Genomic DNA, 24,557 nt, shown 5'->3' on the forward strand with positions numbered 1-24,557 from the left:
GATACTACTACAAATCAACAAATAACCAAGTAATAAGAAAATATTTTATATATATATATATAAGCCAATAGTATCATAAACACATCCAACTATAACTAACATATAAACAATAGTATAAAATAACTAAACTTTCTTTGTTAGTTGGATGTCAAAATATATACTATATTCTTCACTACTTGGATGTCAATAAAGGTATTACTCCGATAGTAGTAGTTGCATGTCAAAAGAAGCAAAAAACCGAATTGCTGAAGCTGCTGGATGTCTAGGTATACGCATGTCAAACAAGTCTGCAACAATCATTATTAACAATTACTCAACTATATATTTGTCTAAAGTTTGTAAGATAAAGTTAACATAAAACATTAGCGAGACATCTTCAACTGAATTAAGTGAAACAATTGTACCCCTATTTGATGCATGAGAAGGACTAGTTGCAGATTTCCCCTTAGCCTTAGAGTGGCGGCATAAAACTGAAACCATCTTCTACAATAAAGTACCTGTCACAACAAAAACATATTAATCTATTATAAGATGCAAAATAACATAAACTATATAGACATGTAATCAAAATGTAAAAAATCATTAAATTACATTACCAAATTCATGTATCGGACTCTGTATCATTATCATCACAATAATTGACTTCATCATTATAATAATTTGATAGTGTGTCATTTTCATCATCACTATCATCATAAATGAACTCATCTTCTTGCAAATTTGTTTTCTTACTTACTATATTGGCTTCCAAAATTTCTGGATCTATATAACCTCTCAACAGTAAACCAAAAAAATTAAAGACGTTGCTGGTGAGTTGCTTCTCCCAATTTGTGCTGCCACAACAATTGCCCGACCTCTAACTACTTTCTTTTTCCTCTTTTTAATTTGTTATTTCTTTTTACTCCTTGTTTGCTTCATTATAGTTGGTCTTGGAAACAACTGTACTCCCACTATTACTCTTCTAATTCCCATTAATACTCTCTTACCCACCTACTCTATCTCTACTCACTCAACAATCTTATACCTCTCTAATTATGTTTCTGCTATAATTCTAGTGACAAAAAAGACTACAAGGTGTCAAATATGACAACTCTAAGAATTTCAGAGTGGTCACCCTGAGATATTCATTATCACTTCTAACCGCCTTCATTCAACAGTGTATAATGAAAATGTAGGGACATTTGATGATAATTAAAACTTTGTATGCATATATCTCAACCAGTTTGACAAATATTGAAAAGTTTCACACTCTAAAGGCAGTCAATTACCTGTTATTGCAGCATAACATCAAACATCTGTGCTGCACTTTCTCCAATGTCAGGACTACGTCAATTCAAATTCTAGTCCATTCATAAGTTTCATTAATCACAAACAAATTCTCTAATTTGATGAATACTTAAAAGGCAATTTACATTGTTCTCATGATCCCTTTCCTATTTTCTGGTTTCAAATTTGACACTAAAAACATGACTAGTTTAACAACTTGTTACACTGAAAATTTAACTTTTAACTTATAACTAATTCTAAGAAATTCAACTAAAAACAAAAACGCATTCATACAAACTTAAATTTAACCAAAACTAATTTCCATTTTTACTGCCAAAAAGAGAAACTCACAACATATCAATCACCAGAACCCACTAAATCAAAAGCCATAATTCAAAACATGAAAGATCCCTGATAATTTCAACCACCACCCAACACCAATTTCAACACAAAGAAAAAAAAATGGGTTCATGCCTGTCAAATAAAATCCGCATTCAAACAGTCCAAACAAACTCAAATCAGAAAAACTCAATCACCAGAACAGACAACCAAAAAACCAAATTGAAACAAACCCATATCATAATTTAAAGGCATTAAATGAAATCCACATTTAAACATCATCAAAGCATACCCACATTCAAACAATTTCACAAGAACTCAATTTAATGAAAATCAAACCCACCAAAACAAGTAACCAAAAAACAAAATTGAAACCCTAAATTGCGCAATCGATTCAATTCAAGAATGAAAATTTTATAAAATTACATACCTGAATCTGAGCTGATTCCTAGAATTTCCAAATTTGAGCTGAAATAGCAAGAACGGAGTCGCCTAAAATGGAGTGAAGATTCAAACTCTAAATAGAGTTCGCGCTTTGAAGTTGAAATTTGAGAGAAATTGCGAAAATCTAATGTACAATAAGACTGAATTGAGATAAGTAACAATGGAAAAGGAAGTTTGCAGCTGAAATTTTGGTGAAGAACATTATATTGCTAAATAGAGTGAAGAAAATACGAAGAAGGGTGAGATTTTGGGAAATTTTGGGAGATTTTGGGTTGGCGGGTATTAGGTGTTAGTGAATGAAATTTAGGGAAATTTTGAGTTGGCGCTTGGTGTTTTTTTCGGGGTTAATATTCGGGTGTATAATAATATTTTGTGTTATTATACTTCAATTATATTGTAACATTATTTTAAAGCTACTGTATTATTGGGTCTACAATAATACTTTAAATGTATTATTGAAGATATATATTAATAACATTTTAAAAAAAAAAAAGTTATCATTGATAAATAATATGTTATAAAAGGATAAAGTGATATTTATCAAAATTAATATTATAACATTTTCATAATAAAAGTTACCAAAGATACTATTTAAGAACATATTAAAGATAAGTGTTATTGTCCAATATTACTATAGGTTATTTATTTTCTAATGGTTGTAAGTATAATAATTTAATTTTTTGTTGCGCTCGGCACGCATTAGCAATTTATGAATTTTATTGTGTAATTTGTATTTAGTTTGAATTTGATTTGTATTCTTTTATCATTAAAGCCGAAAATGGTACATAATATTTACATTTATAAAATTATTAATAACTTTGTATTTTTACAATTTTTTGGCCTTTTCAAGATTTTAAAAATAAAAGTCATAATTTAACAACAAATTAGGAACTGAAATTTGGGGACAAATATTTACAACGGATTGAAATGTGTTGCTACGATTTTACAAACATATATTTTTTTTTCATCCCTAATTTGTTGGTAATTTGTTTTAGAACAGATTTCTTTGATCTAGTTGGACATAGCAACACCCGACCCGCCCCTGATCACCCCTCAATCTCGACCAATTTCCTAGCCCCTGACCTTGTACCCGATCCTATGCATTAATTAGTTTTTTCTAGTGACATATATGATAAAATTATGTTATTACTAAAAACTTGAGAGGAATGACAAATAGTTATACGCATATTAATTATATTTTTGTCACAAAATATTGCATTTAATTTGACTCAAATATTTTGTCACTAATACCTCAATTTTAACATTTATAAATGATTTTTTTTTTTTTTTTTTTTGTAATGATAAATAATTCTTTGGTGACAAATTACTTAGTAATTATAGCATGTATTACTAAATATAGTGAATAAAGTTTCTGATGACAAATATGTTTGTCACGATAAACAATTTTTCTCGACACTTAAATTTTAATTCAAACATTTTATCATTAATACCTCTGTTTCAGTATATATTATGACAATATATTTTTTTTTTTTTTGTAATAATAAATAAAATTTTTTGTGACAAAATAATTTGTAACTATAACATGTATAACTAAATTTAGTGACTAAAATGTTTTATGACAAAATATGTTTGTCACAATAAATAATTTACCTAGGCGCCAAAATTTGGTGCCAAAAATTTATGACGAAATATTATGATAAAAATGTTTTTCTTCACTATATTTCTTATGGGTTTCTTTATTGTGATAAAATATTATGATAATATTTTTTTTAGTCACTGTATATTCTCTTTGTCATACTTAATGTGATGTTTCTTTATTTTTTCATAATACATATATTACTCGTGACAAAATAGCATTTGATAAAAGTAATTTTGTCACAATATAATATATTTCTTGTAGTGTGGGATGACCATGAGTTCCAAATTTCGTCCTCAAAAATTCATTTTTCACAATCTATGACAAAATCATATTTCGTCCCTAATAAGTGTTCCAAATTGTGTACAATTAAAGACAAAAACATTTCGTCGCAGAAGAAAAAAGGTTTTAGTTACAAATTTTTCGTCCAAAAAAAATAAATTTTGTCCCTAAAAATGTATTTTTACAATCAATGACAAAATCATATTTCATCCCCAATAAGTTTTCCAAATTGTATACAATTAAAGACAAAAAAATTCGTCTCAGAAAAGGAAGCTGTTTAGCTACAAAATGTTTCATCTAGAAATAATAAATTTCGTCCCAGAATGATTTCCCTCCATATTATTTTGATCCTTCCCTCCAAATGGCATTGTTGGTGTGGGCGGAGATTGAGTGCTAAATATTTTGTTAAGAAATTATAATTTCGTCCCCTAAGATAACCATTTTGGGACGAAACTGTCTTCGTCCCTAAATGTTAAATTTCTGGTAGTGCATGATTTGATCTTAGTAAAGTACATGAACATTTCCTCGAAAACAAACATAACAAAATTTAGTCAATCTTCATGTTAAGATTCGTTAAGGAATAATTATTCATTCGTATAACAATTGTTACCTAAAAACGAAATCAACAAATTTTAATTAATCTTCATATTAAAATTGTTAAGGAATACACTTACCGTTCAGCAAGACTAACACAATTAATCATTCAAATACAATGACTGAACAAAAACAATCATTCAATCAAATAATAACCGTTAAAATAGTTAAGAGATATACTTACAATTTTATACTAAAATAGTTAGAAGATATGCTTACAGTTTAGAAGAACGAATCAAAATAAAAACTCATTTGACAATGTCGATCAAACATCGTGCCTTTATTCCATGCAAATTCAAGAATCTTTGACCGGTAAACAACAACAACAAAATAAAAATAAATAAAAAATCATCTATTAATAAAATCATGAAGAACAAATGTATTATTGACACAAACTAACATGACTTATAAATAATTAACAAAAGACCAGACGTATTGTTAACACCAACTAACTATTATGATAATACACAATTGAACATATGCCCCTTTTATACCCTTATTTAGACCTTTCAAATGCTAACATAATTAAATACAAAAAAGGTTTGTAATATCAAAACAATGCACCTATATAATTATTAATAAACATGTATGTTTTTACTACCAATGCAATACACCTATGTAATCCAATCTTTATGTCTATTTATTTAGACTTTGGAATACCAATGTAACAATTAATATTGTCTAAATAATCATCAATAAAATTCAACCATATGACAATCACAAATCCAAGGTGTCCTTATGATTAGACCTTTAGAATGTGAGTGCAATGCACTTATATAATTGGTATTCTTATTAATTATTAATACAACAATGTAATGCACCTATATAATCTAATCTTCATGTCTATTTATTTAGACTTTGGAATACCAATACAGCAATTAACATTGTCTACATCATCACCAATAAAATTCAACTATATGACAATCACAAATGTAAGGTATCATTATGGTTAGACATTTAGAATGTCAATGCAATGCCCCTATATAATTAGAATTGTTCTAATTTTTTAATTAATTAATAATTATAGATGGAGCAATAAATACCAATACAACATGTCAAGATTGAGCAATTTGACTGGCTTGTCAATTCAATGTGTCAAAATAGAGCAATTATAGAGCTTCCAAAATGTGGCACATGGCGAATAAACCGCATGGGTATTCAGCTTTATATATATATATTGATTTTATATGTGTGATGATAAAATGAATGATTTAGTTGTAAGTCTATAGTTATCAAAATTCATCATGTAATATATCAAATTAAAGCTCTATCTTTCTAATTTCTAAAGATTCAAACCGCTCATAATTGGATTTTTATTGAGTAAGTTATGACTAATTTACTACTGATTATTAAGTGGAAATCGAGAAACAAGGGAAACCAAAATATGTGTAATGATAAAAGGAATGGTTCGAAAGTGGGTCTACATTTATCCAAATTAAACATGTAATATACCAAATTAAATCTCTATATGTCTAGTTTCTAAAGATTCAAATCTCTTATCAATTGGAGTTTTATTGTGCAAGTTATGGTCAATTTACTACCTACTGTTTAGTGGAAACTAAAATATTTGTGATGATAAAAGAAATGGTTTGGCAGTGATGCTACAATTATCCAAATTAAGAGTATAATATATCATATTAAAGCCCCATCTGTCTAATTTTCAACGATTCAAACCCTATCAATTGGATTTTTATTAAGCAAGTTATGACTAATGTATTATTGACTGTTCAGTGGAAATCAAGAAACAGGAAAAACTGAAATGTGTGTGATAATAAAAAGAATGATTTGTGGGAGAGGTCTAAAGATAAAGAGAATTTGAGAAGAAAAATAGAGGCAATTGTAACCTCTTGACTGAATTGCTTAACAATTTCTTAGCTGGAGTATAGGTGCTTATATACAAGTTCAGTCAATGAGCTGAACTGGAAGCTACATCGTTTACATAAGATATAGGTCCTTAAGCTATGTCATTTTATATGAAGTGCAGCCAACTTCTTCTAGCTTTCATCCTTGACATTTTAACCCAGCTACTTTGCATAGTCAATATTCCCGTTCAAACTAAACCGTGTATCTTCCAGCACTATCTTCCAGGACTTTATTGATCAACTGCATAGTCAATATTCCCCCTCAAATCAAACTGTACTTTAACTCTATACATCTGATGTTAAACTGCATTGTAACTCTGCACTAGACTACATTTAACTCTGCACTAACACTGCACATCTAATGTTGGACAACATTTTAACTCTGCATATCTAATGCTACATTTTAGATTGCACTACAACACATCTTCAACTATTCAGTACAAGAATCAACCATTCAAGACACCAATGTAATGAGTTTTGCAGGTCTGATGTTACCTGCAGTCTGCATGTAAATTTCAGCACAATTTACTTAGTAAGCAGACTTTCAATTATTCAGTATACCAACTACACCATCAACAAAACCATAGTGGCTAAGTATTTTTTTTCTGGAGACTACATTACAACACATCTTCAACTATTCAGTATAAGAATCAACAATTCAGAAACCAATGTAATGAGTTTTGCAGGTCTGATGTTACCTGCAGTCTGCTTGTAAATTTCAGCACATGTTACCTAGTAAGCAGACTCTTAATTATTCAGTATACCAACTACACCATCAACAAAACCGCAGTGGCTAAGTATTTTTCCTGAAGACTTGAAACATATTCAACATCAACAAAGATACTGATACAACACGCGAAGTGCGGGTGTACAAGAAGCGTGGGAAGGAGCACCAGGGGATCAATAATATTAAAAGAAGCAACTAAAGTGTGAATTGAAGGTAGTGGGACAGGTGGTGAAAGATTACTGGAGGAAGGGTAAATTCTGTTAGTAGAAGAAATGAATAAAAGGAGCAGCAGAAGGGTAAATAGGCATCGAGAAAGAAGTGAGGAAAAGGGGAGGTAGCTGGCCCTCAAAGTCCAGCATATCGGTTTCTATTATGTTCTAGTCTTGGTTTCTCTTATTTTCAGTGTAGTTAATTAAATCCAGTAGTTCTTTTATTTGAGAGATGATCTAGAGTGGTGTAAACTGAATTATCAATGAAATACATCTCTTCTGTTATTTTGGAACTCTAGAGGTTGCTATAAACTGCTGTTTGTTTCGGTTATGAGCTATTGTATGTGTGAGTGATTGAGAAATCTGGGTAGGTTCGCAACAGATACACATTCCTACCAATACAGAAAGTTCGTTGTACCATTTCACCACTACTGCATCTATACATGTCACCGTTGTTCAAGAGAAATGACATTAAGCTTCTTTCTTAACTAAGTGAATTAAGCTGCTGAAAGAGGTTTTGTAAGACAATTGACAATTTGGAGTTTAGAGGGAACATATTGAATCACCATTTTCTTAGCCAACACTTGTTCTCTTATATAAGGGGCATCAATCTCTATGTGTTTGGTTCGAGCATGAAACATGGGATTGGCCGCCAAGGCACTCACATTATCGCACCATATAACAGAAGTATTGTGAAGGATTATACCCAACTCAGTGAACATATTTTGTAACCAAGCCATTTATATAGCCGTGTGAGCAAGTGCCCTACATTTTGCTTCAGTTCAAGAGAGGGCAGCCATTTTTTGTTTTCTAGAGCTCCATTAGATGAGATTAGGTCCCAAATATACACAATAACCACTGGTTGATCGGCGATCTTCTAAGCTACTTCCCCAATCGGCATTCGCATAACATTCAACATGTAGAAAGCTAGCTGGTTTAAACTGAAGACCTTAATCTAAAGTACCTACAACATATCTAAGGACCCGCTTGCATGCTTGCCATTGAAGTTTAGTTGGAGTTTGTAAAAATTGACTAAGTATATTAACAGTAAAGCTCATATCTAGTCGAGTTATATATGCTCCTATATAGGTTGGGATGATCAAACAGTGGACTGTCATTGGGAAACAACCTGGTACCTAAAGCCATAGGTGTGGAACAAGCATTGGCTTTTTGCATTTTAGTCTTGAGAAGGAGATCTGATGCATATTTAGACTATTTAAGATGGATACCACTAGCTGATATGCTTGCTTCTAAACCCAAGAAATACTTCAAGGAGCTAAAGTTTTTAGTGCGAACTGAGTGTTAAGATCCCAAACTAGTTGGAGAACATAAGTGCCATCAAAACCCATAATAAGTATATCATCCACATACACTAGGACATAAATTAGACTAGAATTGTGCTTTAGGATGAACAAACTTGAATTTGAAACTGAGTTGACAAACCCTTTGTTGAGAAGAGCAACTTTTAACTTGTCAAGCCAGACCCTAGGAGCTTATTTAAGGCCGTACAAAGCTTTATTTAGTTTGCAAACAAATGAAGGATGTTCAGCATCCTCAAAACCAGTTGGTTGATGCATGTAAACTGCCTCATTCAACTCACTATTTAAAAACGCATTATTCACGTCAATCTGTTGAATGTCCCATGCATTTGTCACAGCTAAGGTGAGAATAATTCTGATTATTGATGACTTGACAGCCAGACTGAAAGTCTCAAAATAGTCCAAGCCAAGGGTTTGCTGAAAGCCCTTAGTAACTAGTCTAGCTTCGTATTTTTGAAGGGACCCGTCTGTATTAAACTTTGTTTGGAATACTCACTTATTTCCTACTATGTTCATATTATCTAATGAGGGAACAAGAGACAAGGTATTGTTCTTGATCAAGGTTTCAAACTCATTTTGCATTGCATATTTCCATTCAGGAGTTGCAAGTGCTTCAGTTACAGTGGGGTTCAGGCACTACAGAATTTTGGCTAGCTATGAATAGAAATTTTGGAGCCACAGACTGATCAGCATCAGGAGACTTTGCGGGTTTATGAGAAGCATTAAAGAGAGTTGCCAAGGTACTATCATCAGTGGGTTTGCAGACACTGTGATATCAGTAGGAGCAACAGTAGCTGATTTTGATCTTGTAACCATAGGGTGGACATTAGTAATAGGAGGAACCCAAAGGAGTGAACTACCATGAGGTCTAAAGGAGTGAAGAGCACCCGTAGGATAGGAACATGGTGAAGATCTTGCTACAGGTTTAGTGGAGGATGATGGATTGGCTGAGGGAAGTGTGAGATCAATTTTAAAGGTATAATTTGGTGGAATGTAATTTGGAGGTAAGGTAGGGAGAGAGGACACATGCTGAGAGATATCAGATAATGGAGAAGAAGCTAACTGAGGTTGGTCTAAAGATACTGAATCAGGTTGTTGTGGGGAGCTAATAACGTGAAAATTGGGTGACATTGATGGTGAAATAGGTACTGATGAGGTAGATGTTGTTTGAGATGATAATGGACCTGTAAAATGCTTACTAACTGCTATGATAGGTGAAGTCCTGACTGTTGACTGATAAGTAAATCATTCTTTTGTGAAGAATTATAGCACATATCAGGATCAATAGTAATGGTTTGAACATTAGAAAAATCAGGCACATAGATTTTATTGCTCTGTAATGTATTACATTTCAAAGCTGAAGTAGATGCTGCTTTATTTACAACATTATTAGAATTAAAAGAAGCTGCAAGAAACTCTTTAAAGACAGACTGATTGGACTGATTATTTGGTGAACAAGTTGTAAACTTAGAAGGTGTAGTGATTGAAGAACATTGACATGGTAAGCTAGTTCGAGACATACAACCAGAATCAAAAATATGGTTTTCTGACTTGGAATTTGCAGTAGCAATAAAGGTAGAAGAACTAGGCTGTTTATATGTGGATTGAGCAGAAGGAATGTTGAGTTGATACAACCCTCCTTTAAGTTCCCCTTTCAATAAAATTGCTCTTGTGGACTTGTCCTTGACAACACAATAATTAGAATCAAATTCCAGAGTCACATTATTATCTTTTTTGAATTTAGAGATACTTATTAAATTTTTTGTAATTTTGGGAACACAAAGAATTTTTTTTAAGGTGCAAACACTTAGATTGTAAAGTACTTGGCAAAATAGAATGACTGGTATGTGAAATGGCAAGATACTCACCATTACCAACCTACAGTTTCTTTGTTCCATCAAAGACCTTGCTGATGTTCAGTTGGTTCAGGTTAGAGGCAACATGGTCTGTCGCACCCGAATCCATATACCACATAGGATCAACTAGAGAATAAGCAGTAGCAAGGGCTGTTGGAGAAGTATGCTAAGTCTGATGTGCTGAAGGACTATTGTAGTTGTTAGGAGCTCCAAGAGTTGATATGGAAGAGGAAGATTGAGCACCATGTTTTTGATCCAATCGAGGCAAAATGTGCTTGACTGTTAACTGATAGTTATTGGCTGGGGACACTAAAGCTTGAAGAAGAATTAAAGTTGGTATGTAGATGATCAGTCTGAGGATTATAGGCCTGCTGCGACCCACCGTTGTACTTTTGATGCATAGATCCTGGCTGAATATTCTGACTTACAAGAGGAAGCTGCTGAGTGGAAGAATGAAAGGTATCGACAAGTTGTTGAGGCAGATGACTAGGATTGTAGAAATTCTGGTAATTCTGATTCTGAGAAGGATTCATAGGCGATTGCAGGTTGCCATTGTAAGTAGCATTAAATCTGTGATAACACTAAACTGCTGAATGTCCAACCTTATTACAAACTCGACAGATCAGCTTATTTCTTCCACTATTTCAACCTCTCCTACTGCCATAAGGTAATAGACCAACATATCTTGGACTGAATGTAGTGGCTCTAAAATTGACAAATGGTTGAGTTGTTGGGATAAGATAGTTTTGAGGACAATGAAGGTTACTAAGGGAGTTTAGTGAAAGTTCAGTACTAGAGAAATTGTCATGAACTGGCTTGGGATTATTTTGGTTAATTAGAGCTACTGATTGTGGACCATTAAAGCTGCCAGATACCAGTAAAGCTATCGAAATTACTATTCAGGGCTATATTTGCAAAGCTATTGTATAGGTCTATTGAGTTAAATTTCTCCAAGTGTATTCCATACTTTTAAAGCAAGAACTGAGCTTCTTGCAAAATAGTGGAATCAACCTTTGACTCAAGTCTTGAGGTGAGATTAACTACCACAACATCATATTCAGGCTCCAATCCGTCTAATACAAATTGTATTAAGTCTTCATTAGAAATGACTAATCCACTCGCAGCTAAACTTTCAACTATCTCCTTCCGTTTTTTAACATAATCCCCTATAGTAAGACTCCCTTTTTGTGTTGTTTAAAGCAAATTCTTAATATGTAAGGACCTAGCTTTTGAATCAGTGATAAACTCACCCTCTAGGGCAAACCAGATTTCAGTGGGATAACAACACTTGGATACATAGCTGAACATGCCTTCTGATATAGAAGCTAAGAGCCGACTCACTAAGCATTTGTCTATTTTCTTCCACTGAATATATGCTGGATTTATTTTTTCATTAATAGAATCACTACTTTCCCTAAGTTCAATACCAATTGAATTTCGTTCATTATTAGTTACAGAACCACAAAGTATAAGAGGTGGAGGACAAGGAGACCTATCTAATAGATGGTCTTCCAGTTCATGCGATCCAACTGTGAAAAGAACTTGAGAGCTCCAAAACCTATAATTGTTCCTTGTTAGTTTTGGGCTTATAATCTGCAAGCATGATGCCACAACAGAGACAGTTCAAAATGAGGAATCACGAAGCATTCCCTCAACATTGTTGGATAATGGAAATTTGGAAGATTCTTTAGCTATTGACGTGAGTCAGTGGCTCTGATAGCATGTGAGAAAAGTCTAGAGATGGAGAGAATTTGAGAAGAAAAACGAGGCAATTTTAACCTCTTAATTGAATTGCTTAACAATTTCTTAGTTGGAGTACAGGTGTTTATATACAAGTTCAATCAATGAGTTGAACTGGAAACTACGTCGTTTACATAAGATATAACTCCTTAAGCTATGTCGTTTCATATGAAGTTAAGCCAACTCCTTCTAGCTTTCATTCTTGACATTTTAACCAAGCTACTTTGCATTGTCAATACGATAATGGGGCAATAGTTATCCAAATTAAGTGTATAATTATCAAATTAAAGCCATGTTTATCTAGTTTCTAAATATTCAAACCTCTCATCAATTGGATTTTTATTGAGCAAGTTATGGTCCATTTACTATTGACTATTCAGTGGAAGTCGAAATGTGTGTGATGATGAAAGGAATGGTTCGGTAGTGGGGGCTACAGTTATCCAAATTAAGTATATAATATATCAAATTAAAGCCCTATTTGTCTAGTTTCTAAAAATTCAATCCTATCATCAATTTCATGTGACTATAAACTGAATGGTTTACTTAACGCAAATTTAAGGGATTATCATATTAACATTGATAAGAAATATTTCAAATAACACCTATTAATTGGCAAATGGAATCAGCCAAAATTAATTCATTTAACATATATACTCACGCATCGACAGGACATAAACAATAAATCATTCATATAACAAATTAAAATATACGAATGTTTTTACAGAAAACATATTCAACACAATTGAACTGTTTCTACTAATATAGATATGACACATACTCACAGTTCAGCTGACAATATGATCATCCTCGATTTGATCTTAGTAAAGTACATGAATGTTTCCTTGAGAACAACCATAATAAAATTTAATCGATCTTTATGTAAAGATTTCAAGGAACAATTATTCATTCCTATAACAACTATTACTTGAAAACAAAATCAACAAAACTTAATTAATCTTCATATTAAAATTGTTAAGGAATACACTTACCATTCGGCAGGACTAACACAATTAATAAAATAAAAACAATCATTCAATAAAATAATAACCGTTAAAATAGTTAGGAGATATACTTACAATTTTATATTAAAATAGTTAAAAGATATGCTTACAATTCAGAAGAACGAATCAAAATAATAACTCATTTAACAATGTTGATCATACATACTGCCTTTATTCTATGCCAATTCATGAATCTTTGGCCTGTAAACAACAACAAAAACATAAATAAATAAAAAATCATCAATTAATAAAATTATGGAGAACAGACATATTATTGACACAAACTAACATGACCTATAAAAATTTAACAAAAGACCAGACGTATTATTGACACCAGCTAACACATTGCGATAATATACAACTGAACATACACCCCTTTTATAATCTCTTATTTAGACCTTTTGAATGTCAGCACAATTAAATAGGAAGAAAGGTTTGCAATGTCAATACAATGCACCTATATAATTATTAATAAACAGGTATGTTTTTATTACCAATGCAATGCACCTATGTAATCCAATCTTTATGTCTATTTATTTAGACTTTGGAATACCAATGCAACAATTAATATTGTCTACATCATCACCAATAAAATTCAACCACATGACAATCACAAATCCAAAGTGTCCTTATGGTTAGACCTTTAGAATGCCAATACAATGCACCTATATAATTAGTATTGATATTAATTATTAATACAACAATGCAATGCACCTATGTAATCCAATTTTTATATCTATTTATTAAAACTTTGGAATACTAATGCAGCAATTAATATTGTCTACATCATCACCAATAAAATTCAACTACATGACAATCACAAATATAAGGTGTCATTATGGTTAGACTTTTAGAATGCCAATGCAATGCACCTATATAGAATTGTTCCAATTTTTTTAATTAATTTATAATTATAGACGGAGCAATAAATACCAATACAACGTGTCAAGATAGAGCAATTTAACTAGTTTGTCAATCCAATGTGTCAAAATGGAGCAATTTTAGAGCTTTCAAAATATGCCACATGGCGAACAACCCTCATGGGTATTCATGAATCTTAGAGTTAAAAATATCTCATTAAAGCACACATCCAACATGGCAAGAGATAGCAATTCCAGAGCTCCGAAACAAACCAATTTTAGAGTTAAAAAAGAAAAAAATGTCCTACGTGTCACTCAAATATGTATGCTTTTACCTTTGGATTTGGAATACCAATTCAGCAATTAATATCTCTCTATAACATCACTAATAAAATTCAACTACAAATCCTATGTATCAAAATGGAACAATTTTATGAGTTTCAAAACATGCCACATGACGAATAACCCGCATGGATATTTAGCTCTCTCTCTCTCTCTCTCTCTCTCTCTCTCTCTCTATAACAACTGCTGTAAACTAGTACAATGCATGCATAATAACAATAGAAAATGGGCCCAAAACTTTTCATTTTATTATAAGTAATAAGTCTTTTATACACAAAGAGCATCATTTGCAGAAAACCATTTTAAAAGACAAAAACAGGGAAACAGTGTAGCTATTGCTCCTCGCTTACCGACGCCCCTCCGACTGCACCATCACCTAGATCCTGCATCCACAAAGGAAAATAACGGGATGAGCACAAAATAATGCTCAGTAAGTAAAACCATCTATTTGTTTATCCCCGTATGTATTTCTCTTAATTCTTTCCTCACATTTTCTGTTGTTTCCTACTAAACGTCATGACCTCATCTTACCGGAGGCACGGTCGGATGGCGTTCACAGAGCACCATCTCACTCTTTATGACTGTAGGGTGGAGTTCACATAGCACCAACCCGTTCTTAGTGACTACCGAGTGGGGATCACGAAGCACCTACCCGGTTTTCGTAACTATTGGGTGGAGACCACAAAGCACCTACCCGTTCCTTTTGACTTTCGGGTGACGATCACAAAGCACTAACCCGTTCCTAATCACTGTCGGGTGATGATCACAAAGCATCAACCCACTTCTAATAAATGTCGGGTGATGATCACAAAGCATCAACCCCTTTCTAATAACTAACCGGGTGATGATCACAAAGCATCCACCCGTTTCTACTACCTATCGGGTGATGATCACAAAGCATCAACCCATTTCTAATGGCTAGTCGAGTGATGATCACAAAGCATCAACCCGATTCTCATAACTGTCGGGTGATGATCACAAAGCATCAACCCATTTCTACTACTCTTCTCATTCACTCTACTCTAGCACTTCTCATTCTCTCTACCCTTAGAGTAGTTGCATCCACAAGGTTCTCTACTCAAAGAGCAAGTGCATACACAAAGTTTCCTACTCTTTCTTAGGTCACTTCTCAATGCACAATTAATGCCTATGGATGGTTCATCTCCACTAATGCACTTATGAAATGCCAACATGCAATGTTGCAAGAATTAAGGTTCACTACTCATACTCAAACCTCTATTAGGCATTTCATCAAACAACTCAAGTGCATAATAAAACTCTACTATAACAATAATTCTAAATCTTTCTCTAACCATCCAAAATGGGGAGAAACCCCCTCACATAGCCATAAATCCTGCCAAAGAAAGACACTTCCAAAAAGGATTCCTCAATATCCTTCAATTCCATCTCAAACTACCTTTCCAACCCACATCTCACTTCTTATATTTGAAATGTATAAACAATCACAAAGCACTAGAAATCTCCATTTAAGACTCAATAACATGGCATATAACATGTATACAACATACATACATAATTGCCATCAAAAACCCTAATCAAGAAAATTCTCAAATCTCAACTTGGGTTGGGATTTACTTACCTTGTTATGGAGAGATTTCACTAGCTCTTCCTTTCACTTGGTTTGCTTGACTTTTTCTCTACTCTTAAACAAATGAACAAAAACCCTCAATAATCAAATATATTCAAAAACTCACAAAGCTTCACAACCAAAGCAAGAATCCTTACCTTAGGATGCCTTAGATTGATTTTCTACCCCAAATCACTCCAAAAGCCCTTCAAAACTCCTTGATCAAAAGAAAGAGAAATTGAGAGGAAGCAAGAGAGGAGAGTGGCGATGGAGAAGAAGAATGAAGGGTTTGCAATGACTTAATTCCTTTTAATGAAATTTATACACAAGCATTCCCATTTTGCCCTTACTCTTCTTTGAGAATTCTATCTATATCCTTTGATTCATTACAAACACACCCCCATAACAACATATTCTCCATGAAAAATCCTTTCAATTTACTCCCCACTTTTCCTGCTAATTAGGGGTAGATTGGTCAAATTGCCCCTAGGGAAGAAAATATCTAAAACTTAACAAACAATTTGGTCGGCGCGTCGCCGTGGCGAGGAAGCTTTTGTCGTCGCGGCGAAACTGTCCAGCAGCTTCCCCGTGGCTTCAACACCTCTTCGCCCCGGCGAAGACTGAAACACTAAATTGCTTCTATTTTCAACCAATATCAAGGCAAGTGTTCAACATATCACTCAAAAGCCAACCAGACAATAATGAATCAACTCAAAAAGAGCAAAAGAAGAAGCATTAACTACGTACCTCAAGTGGGGCGTTACACACACACACACACACACACACACTCACTCTCTCTCTCTCTCTCTCTCTCTCTCTCTCTCTCTCTCTCTATATATATATATATATATATATATATGTTAAAATGGTGAAGTCTGCGATGTCGTTTAGACCCAAGCAAAAATGTTGTCATTTCGTTCATTAAACTCAAGTTAATCTCAGCCATTCAATCAAACATGATCCAACGGCTCCAGTCCAATCAAAAGTCAACAATATAAAAGGGAACTATTCACGCATTTGGCAGACAGATTGAGTATTAGGGTTTCTCTTCGTTTTCTCTGTAAAGTCATTTTTTATCTGGGTTAGGGTTTCACATTCATTCTGGTTCTTCTCTGTGTGAATCTTTCTAGAGTCTTGTTTTGAGGGCAAGTGTTCCTTAAAGGGTATAGAGTGCTCTAGTGATTGTTGGGATTTGTGGGATAAAGAGAAGTGAATGAGTGTGTGAATGTGTAGTTGACAGTGAAGAAGATTCGTCTGTAATTGTAATATTTGAAGTGATTAATCCTAGTGCAGCGAGCTCCATATTCTGGAGTTCAACGTGGATGTAACTTGTTCTATATTGAACAAGCGAACCACGGTATATCTTGTGTTGTGTGATTTTCGTTGTTCTTGCGTTTTCTGTTTTGTACTATGACCAATCTTGCAGGTTGAAGGATTTGTATTGATTTACAACAATATATATATATATATATACACAATCCAATGAAAAAATGTTTGTTTTAATATTGACTAATCAATTCAAAATCCAATTCTATTCTATTCAATTCAAAATATTTAATAATTAGCTTTCGCAATAAAAATTTATAAATTAACAAAAATACTCTCACCCACCTAAGCCACTATCACTTGCCAGCAATCACTGTCAAACGTCAACGCCTGAAAGATGCATGACCGATTGGATCTAGCCAGTCGTGCCTCGATATTGCCTTTTTTGGCTAGATCTACAACCAGAGATCAGACTGTTGACGATGACCTTATCTTAGCTGTTGTTGACGGTTAGATTTTCTCTATATGCAAGCTGTTGCAAGGGAATCACCAAGAATGCATACACCACTTTCTGTTATAATAAGGGAATTATGCCATGAAAGTTGTAATCTCAAAGGCCTTGATATAACTAAAAAAGCTAACAGTTGTTAATGTATATGCATAACGAGGGATCCTGATTTGTGGGAGAAACCAAATGATTTCCAGCCTTACAGTTTTTGGGTTATGTAGAAAAGGTGGCTTAAATAGTGTTTGACTAAAGAAGATTACATTCACATACGTTTTTCCCTCATGGATCATAAATGCCGCACCAAATTCACGGGTTCTTGTCTCGGTGAATTTTTTATTTCTTTGGTGGTAATTTATGCCACCCAATTGGAAGCAAAAATTGTGCTTCATGTCTCATAAATAGAAGTCAATATTCTCAAGCACAAGTTGGTGGCTTCGTGCTCTTATAAATCCCTCAAATTTTCTAGACATACGTGAAATGACTTCACTTCACCATAGGTATGGGAACACAAACTATTCAGAACTATTCATCAAAGCTCTCAAGTCATTTTAGAAACCATTTTGAGATAGTTAAGTGACTGACTTTTTGAGTGTGAGAGGTAATTGGATGTATTTGAGATTTGGGTTAATACTTTATTTTGTTTGTAAAATTCTTCTTTTCTCTTCGCTTGTGGACCTAGGCTAAAAAGCTGGACCACATAAATTATTGTGTTCTTTATGTTCTTTGTGTGTTATTATTTTTCTCTATTTGTCTTGCCATTAATTATTATCTATTGGATTGAGTTTATCATAACAGATCTAAAAGAAAAAGATTGCAATCAAGAATTCAAGACGGTGAACTAAAGAAAAACTTTTCAATTATGTTCCTTTTGAAGAAGTGGGAATAAGTTTCTTAATTCACTCTATCAACTTGAGAAATACTGTACTTACAATATTTTAATACAATATTTCTCAAACAACATGATATGACAAAAGATGATTAAATGAAAGTTTATTTTTAAATAAAAATTGGTCAACCATCTTCTGTCACATCGTATTATATAAAACTATTGTATATGTAATATTATGCTCTCAACTTATCATTAATCTTAGTTCTGAATACTATAAATATTGCATTGGTTTGATATTAACTCTAAACATCTTATCGTTAGCTTTTTTTTTCGTTAAGTTTGACGGAATTAGAGTGAATGACCTTACTGCCCTTATTAACCCATGCCTGCCTAACAGTCCCACTCCCACCATCCTTGTGCAAACAGTAGCCTGAACTATTAAAGCCAGAGGTCCAACAACCCCAGGACATGACCCGTCCCCATTTTCCTCATCCCGTACGATCCCGGTGCTCCCATAAGACTCGGATACCGAGACGTGCCATGTAGAAAAACTGTGAAACCTGTTAAAAGATTAGTTTTTTTGAATAACATCATAGTATTTCCATTTCTAGCATCTCAAAAAAGAAAAAAAAACATAAACCATCTTTCGTTTTACCAAAAAAAAAAGATTTAGGGAAACTTGTGGTGTCAGGTTTTCCACTTATACAACACTTTCCGAAAACATAAACAAAAGGAAATACATGATGGGAAACATGAGTTTTTGAGGCAGAAGTCCAAAATACAATACGATATAAATATAAAACCCACATAAAAAGATGTCAACGAGTGGCACAACCCTGAGTGGAGGCTCACTGCTCGGCACAATCTCTGGGAGGTCCTGGTGAGGGGGGAAAATATTTAAAAATTGGTGAGCTAAAATACTCAGTGAGTGGGGGAAAGGGGAGGTTTATAAAAGTTCTTTAAAAAAAAAGAAATAATGTCAACATACAACAATTCTTAAGCAAATCCTGACGACAATATAATTCTATGAATATGCAATGGAAGCAACCACCCCATTCACGTATGCAATATGTGATTTATTTCTAACCATCCTGCACTCAGTAAACTGTACTCTGACTTACTTCCTTTAACTATATTAGGTTCCAAATAAAACCTCAACATTTGGTATTAAAAACTCTCACCACAACTAGTATCCTGGGGAAAATCTGACATACCTGGTGGGTGTCCCACACACAGGCAGAGCGAGGGACGCACCTGTCATAGCCGGCAAGATCTATCATCGCGCAGGCAGAGCCTCTGAAACTGTCATACCTGGCAGACCACTCAACGCCTAGGCAGAGCATTGATAACTATCATAAGCATACGCAGAGCCAAAAATCTGTATCACTGAGGCATGGATACTTCAGAGAGTGGCTTTAGAACTACAAAAAGTCTCACGCATATTCTTAACCGGCATATCACTGGTGAACATATCACATATTGGCTTATAAATTCTGCATGTTGACATAATAATTAAAAATCACGTTCGGGGTGAAATTGCAGATTTTCAAACATGCTGCAGAACTAACAGTTTAACTTAGATTAAAAATTACTTCAACATCACATTACCATAGCATATGTCCGACACCAATCACAAGCAATTATCACTTGAAAAGCCAAAAACTCAAATAACACATTATAATTATAATTAAAACAAGGAGCTAATAAATAATACATAAGGACATCTCATATTGAAATAAAATGAATGTGTCCCTCCAAGAATAATAGCCAATACCATCATTTTTTTTCATTATCAAAAACTGCACCTTTTAAAAATTCTCTTTCTCCACTCTTCAACTAATCCGAAATCAACACCAATCTCTACAATATGGCTTCACTCCAATTAACAAAGGCATCAGATTTAATTTTATTATGAAGAGATATATATATATATATATATATCGTTACCACCATTTAATCATTTCAAATTTTTGGGAGTTTATCAACATATTCATAAGCCAAGGTTCTAATGTTAGTAATTAATAATTTAATCTTTATAAAACAAAGGACTTATCATACTAAAGTGTGTGGGTCCCGCCCTTAGTTACTAGACAAGACATCACCTCTTATTAACATATCTCCATTTGTTAACGCCTCTCATTTTTCTACCCATACCCGAGCCCACATGTATAACCATAGTAAGTTTGCCCAAATCAACAACATTACCCAACCATCACTCAAGCTGCCTTAATTTCCCAGCATTTCGAAACACAAATCAACCAACTTCCCACCCACTGTATTCTAGCCGAGTGTAAGCAAATGGGGTGTCCAACAAAACACTAAATTAAAAACAAAATTAGATCATATTCTAATATGACCTCCAGTAAGCATAACAATAAAAAAAAAAAAAAAAAAAAGAACCCACTCAAGCATTTCTAATATCTTGTCCAATCGAAAATAACTTTATTTATACATAAATTTTCCAGTAACATCACCGATAGACAGAGCAGCCAAAAGCCAAAAAAGGAACTAACATCCCACAATATCATGCTTAATAGCATGTGGAGAATGACCTGCTCCCGTCAAACAAACACACGTCAGGCCTGCCAAACGATATGGAGCTCCCACGCGTCCATTTCCCTGCTGTAAACCGTGTGAAGTCAGCTTGGGAAGAAGGTGATGGGACATAAAGCCGGATTGTATCCTGACAATCACACCAACCCAAGGATTTAATGATGATTACACGCTTCAGCTTGATATAAGAAGAGGAAGACCCCTTCATTAAGGGGATTCGACCATTTTTACAAAAAATCAGTCTCTCTCTCTCTTATAAACAACAAATTTACTTTTTCTAAACCTCTTGTAAGTCAGTCCGCTGTTGCGACCTGACCCACACTCACTATCAATACAAATCAGTGGACGTAGGACTTGCTACCTTAGCATCCGAACCACTTTAAAAGTTCTCATAGCATTTATTTCTCTTTATATATTCATTTTCACGTGCGCTTTTTGATCAATTAACATTGCACACGTATTGATTAGTTGGTGCCCAAAATCTCGCATCAACAATGGCCATCACTCTGTTCATGGTGAACAAGAACAAGAAATAAATCAGATAAATAACGCAAGCCACCAACAATTCTACTTCAAGTTTCAACCATCTCCTCATCCCCTCAATAAACTGCAAAATACGATCAACTAAAACAAATAATTGTATGTAGTATAGCATGGGAATGCCCGGTGCCCTGCTACGAATCTCTTTGCGGCTGCGTATGTCATAGCAGGTATTCATATAGTTACTATTGGAAAGTTATATTTTAACAAAACAATTAATTGTAACAAGAGGAAAGAAAAAAAAAACCATTAGTTAAAGTATAGCGTTCATATTTTCTCTGATCATTTAGTTTATAAAAAAGACTGTGATGATGTATTAGTTGAAATACATAATTAATTATAGCAAGCAAGCTTCAAAAGTTTGAGAGACAATGAGACATTAGTGTATTTATTTGCTGGCGATGCGTACAGGAAAAATTGACAAAAGCAAGCTTCATTATTTTAGGAAAGAAATTTCTTTGTAGTACATATACAATGCCACAATTAATAAAGATATCTGCAGAAGGATCTTACAGATTTCCAGTTTATTCTGTCAAGATTATTAGTACTTGAGTTGAAAGAAAATTAATTACTAATTGATCAATACTTGTGATGTCGGGCTTGAGCAAACCATATCATGTTTGAGCAAATGGGTTGAAGTGAACCACAGGACGACACATAAGTTGCTCAGGCAAGCTCAGTGACATTCCTGGTCCAGCTTGCAGTTTAAACTTACTGCCTTCAACTTCAAAATCAAAGCATTGAACCATTGCAGCTGTTGCAGCACTCAGGACGGTTGATGCTAATAATGCACCCGGGCAGGTTCTCCTCCCTCCTCCAAATGGAAAATAATTCAAAAGTTGTTTCTTTGTTTCGCTATCTTCTTCTTCTTTGGAATAAACCAAAAACCTCTCAGGGCGGAACTCGTTTGGTTTATCCCAAAACTCAGGATCCCTCATTATGGCATACGCATTAATAGCTGTTATAGTTTTTCCAGGTATATCGAAGCCTTTGATATTACAATTTCTATGGGATTCCCTGAATAATATAGGAACTGGTGGATGAATTCTCAGTGTTTCCTTCACCACGGCCTGCAAAAAAAGAAGATCTTGTATATCTCTTCAACAAGTCTATTTCTTCCAACAACTGATTCAATCTCTTCCCTAGCTTTATTAAATGCGTCAGGATGGTTGATAAGCTCCGCTATTGCCCATTTTACGCCCTCATCTGTGCCACTGATGCCAGCAACCAAGAGATCCTGCAGGTATATTTCAGGAATATTATTTAATCTATTATGTTTAATACTCAATAAAGAAAAGAAAGGACTGACTAAAAATGTTTAATTGGATTCTTTTAATACCAGAAGGAAGGCCTTGATGTTTGTTTTGGTAATCTTGAACTCTGATTTTTCATCATGATAAACCTCCAAGAGGATATCCATCAAATCTCTATTTTCTGTTCTGTCGCCATCTCCGTTTGCCCTTACTTCATGCTCTTCTAAGTACTTTTCCAATAACTCATCATATCTTCTAATTATCTCCCTACCCCGTTTCCCAAACAACCAGGACGCTAAAATTTTGAAAGGGCCTAGTGCATCAGCAAACACAAATTTGGCAGTCAGTGTTAGATGAAAAAGGGTAGTAAACTTCTTGCCATATTTCTTTTCTGTTTTACCTTATTTTGTCGTTTAAGGAGTTTATTCTTTAATTCGTTATACAGCTGTAATTATAGGAATTTGTTATGCTTTCTGTTAGTTGGTTACAGAGCACCCTTGTATAAAGGCTACGGCCTCCTTTCCTTTAAATACACAAGAACAGTAAGCAATATACAGAAGCTTCATTGAAACCTCCATTACTGCTCTCGCTTCTCCTTTCTTTTATTATCAGTTTACTTACAGTCAGCACTAGTGACTCCCTCCACCATTTCTTTCATCATACCAGCCTCACAATTTTCCTCTGAAAATCCTGCACCCGTCACCATCCTCATTAGGACACTACTTGCAAACTTCCCTAACTCACTACCCACGTCCACAATCTCATTTTCATCAGCTTTCTCCAATATTTTGCTCAAGAGTCGCATAATTTCTTCGCGTCTAACATTACGTGACCTTTCAAGGTGTATCGCTCCAAGTAGATCAGTAACGCAAAGTTTCTTCATGAATCTCCAGTAATCTCCATATGGTGCAGCGAACATCCCAAGATTTCCCAGGAATATACTATCCCCGAAAATAGATTGTGGGCGATAAGAGAAGTTAACATCATGTGTTTTGAAGATTTCCAAGGCCACAGCAGCTGATGAAACAACAACACAGGGCATAGATTCAATACGGAGATAGAGGAGAGGACCATATTTAGTGCAGATATCAGTGACGGATTTGTGGACTGTTAGGCTCATGAGATGGAGATGACCAATGAGAGGAAGAGCAGGTGGGCTTGGAGGGAGGCGCAAGTGGATGGTGCTTGATGAGCTGGTGAGCTTTTTGAAGATAAAGCGAAGAAGAAAGGTGCAGATAATGAAGATGAATAAGGAGATTATGAAGTAGCATTCCATGCCTACGTTAATGGTGGCCATTATTACCAGAGGATTGGACTTTTTTAATTAATTTGCAGAGCATCTCTTAATTAGCCACTATTTATAGCTAAAAAACTTACTTCTGTTATGTTAATTACCAAAGGAAAGCTACATTTTAACCAAAAAAATTACTTTAACAAGAAGATCGAATAAAATTATTTAGATTATGTGGTTATACTTTTATTGATCATCACTTGGATTTTAAGTAAGACTGTACTAGTAAGACTAGACTGTGTAATAGAGTAATTGGGAAACAGTTTCTGTTATTAAATTAATAAATTACAT

At 34.0% G+C, this 24,557-nt stretch overlaps 1 long non-coding RNA gene and 1 pseudogene across 1 annotated transcript; both read right to left on the reverse strand.

Moving 5' to 3' along the window:
* Positions 1–207: 207 nt before the first annotated feature.
* LOC116113885 lies at positions 208–2,360 on the reverse strand. The gene is made up of 3 exons (XR_004125482.1): positions 2,036–2,360; positions 405–497; positions 208–287 (listed from the first exon to the last, which is right to left on the reverse strand). It is a non-coding gene; the product is annotated as an uncharacterized LOC116113885 (long non-coding RNA).
* Positions 2,361–22,281: 19,921 nt separating this feature from the next.
* LOC116113909 lies at positions 22,282–24,272 on the reverse strand (annotated as a pseudogene).
* Between the last annotated feature and the right edge of the window lie 285 nt (positions 24,273–24,557).

Source organism: Pistacia vera, unplaced genomic scaffold (assembly GCF_008641045.1).
Source record: "Pistacia vera cultivar Batoury unplaced genomic scaffold, PisVer_v2 Contig692, whole genome shotgun sequence".
NCBI lineage: Eukaryota > Viridiplantae > Streptophyta > Magnoliopsida > Sapindales > Anacardiaceae > Pistacia > Pistacia vera.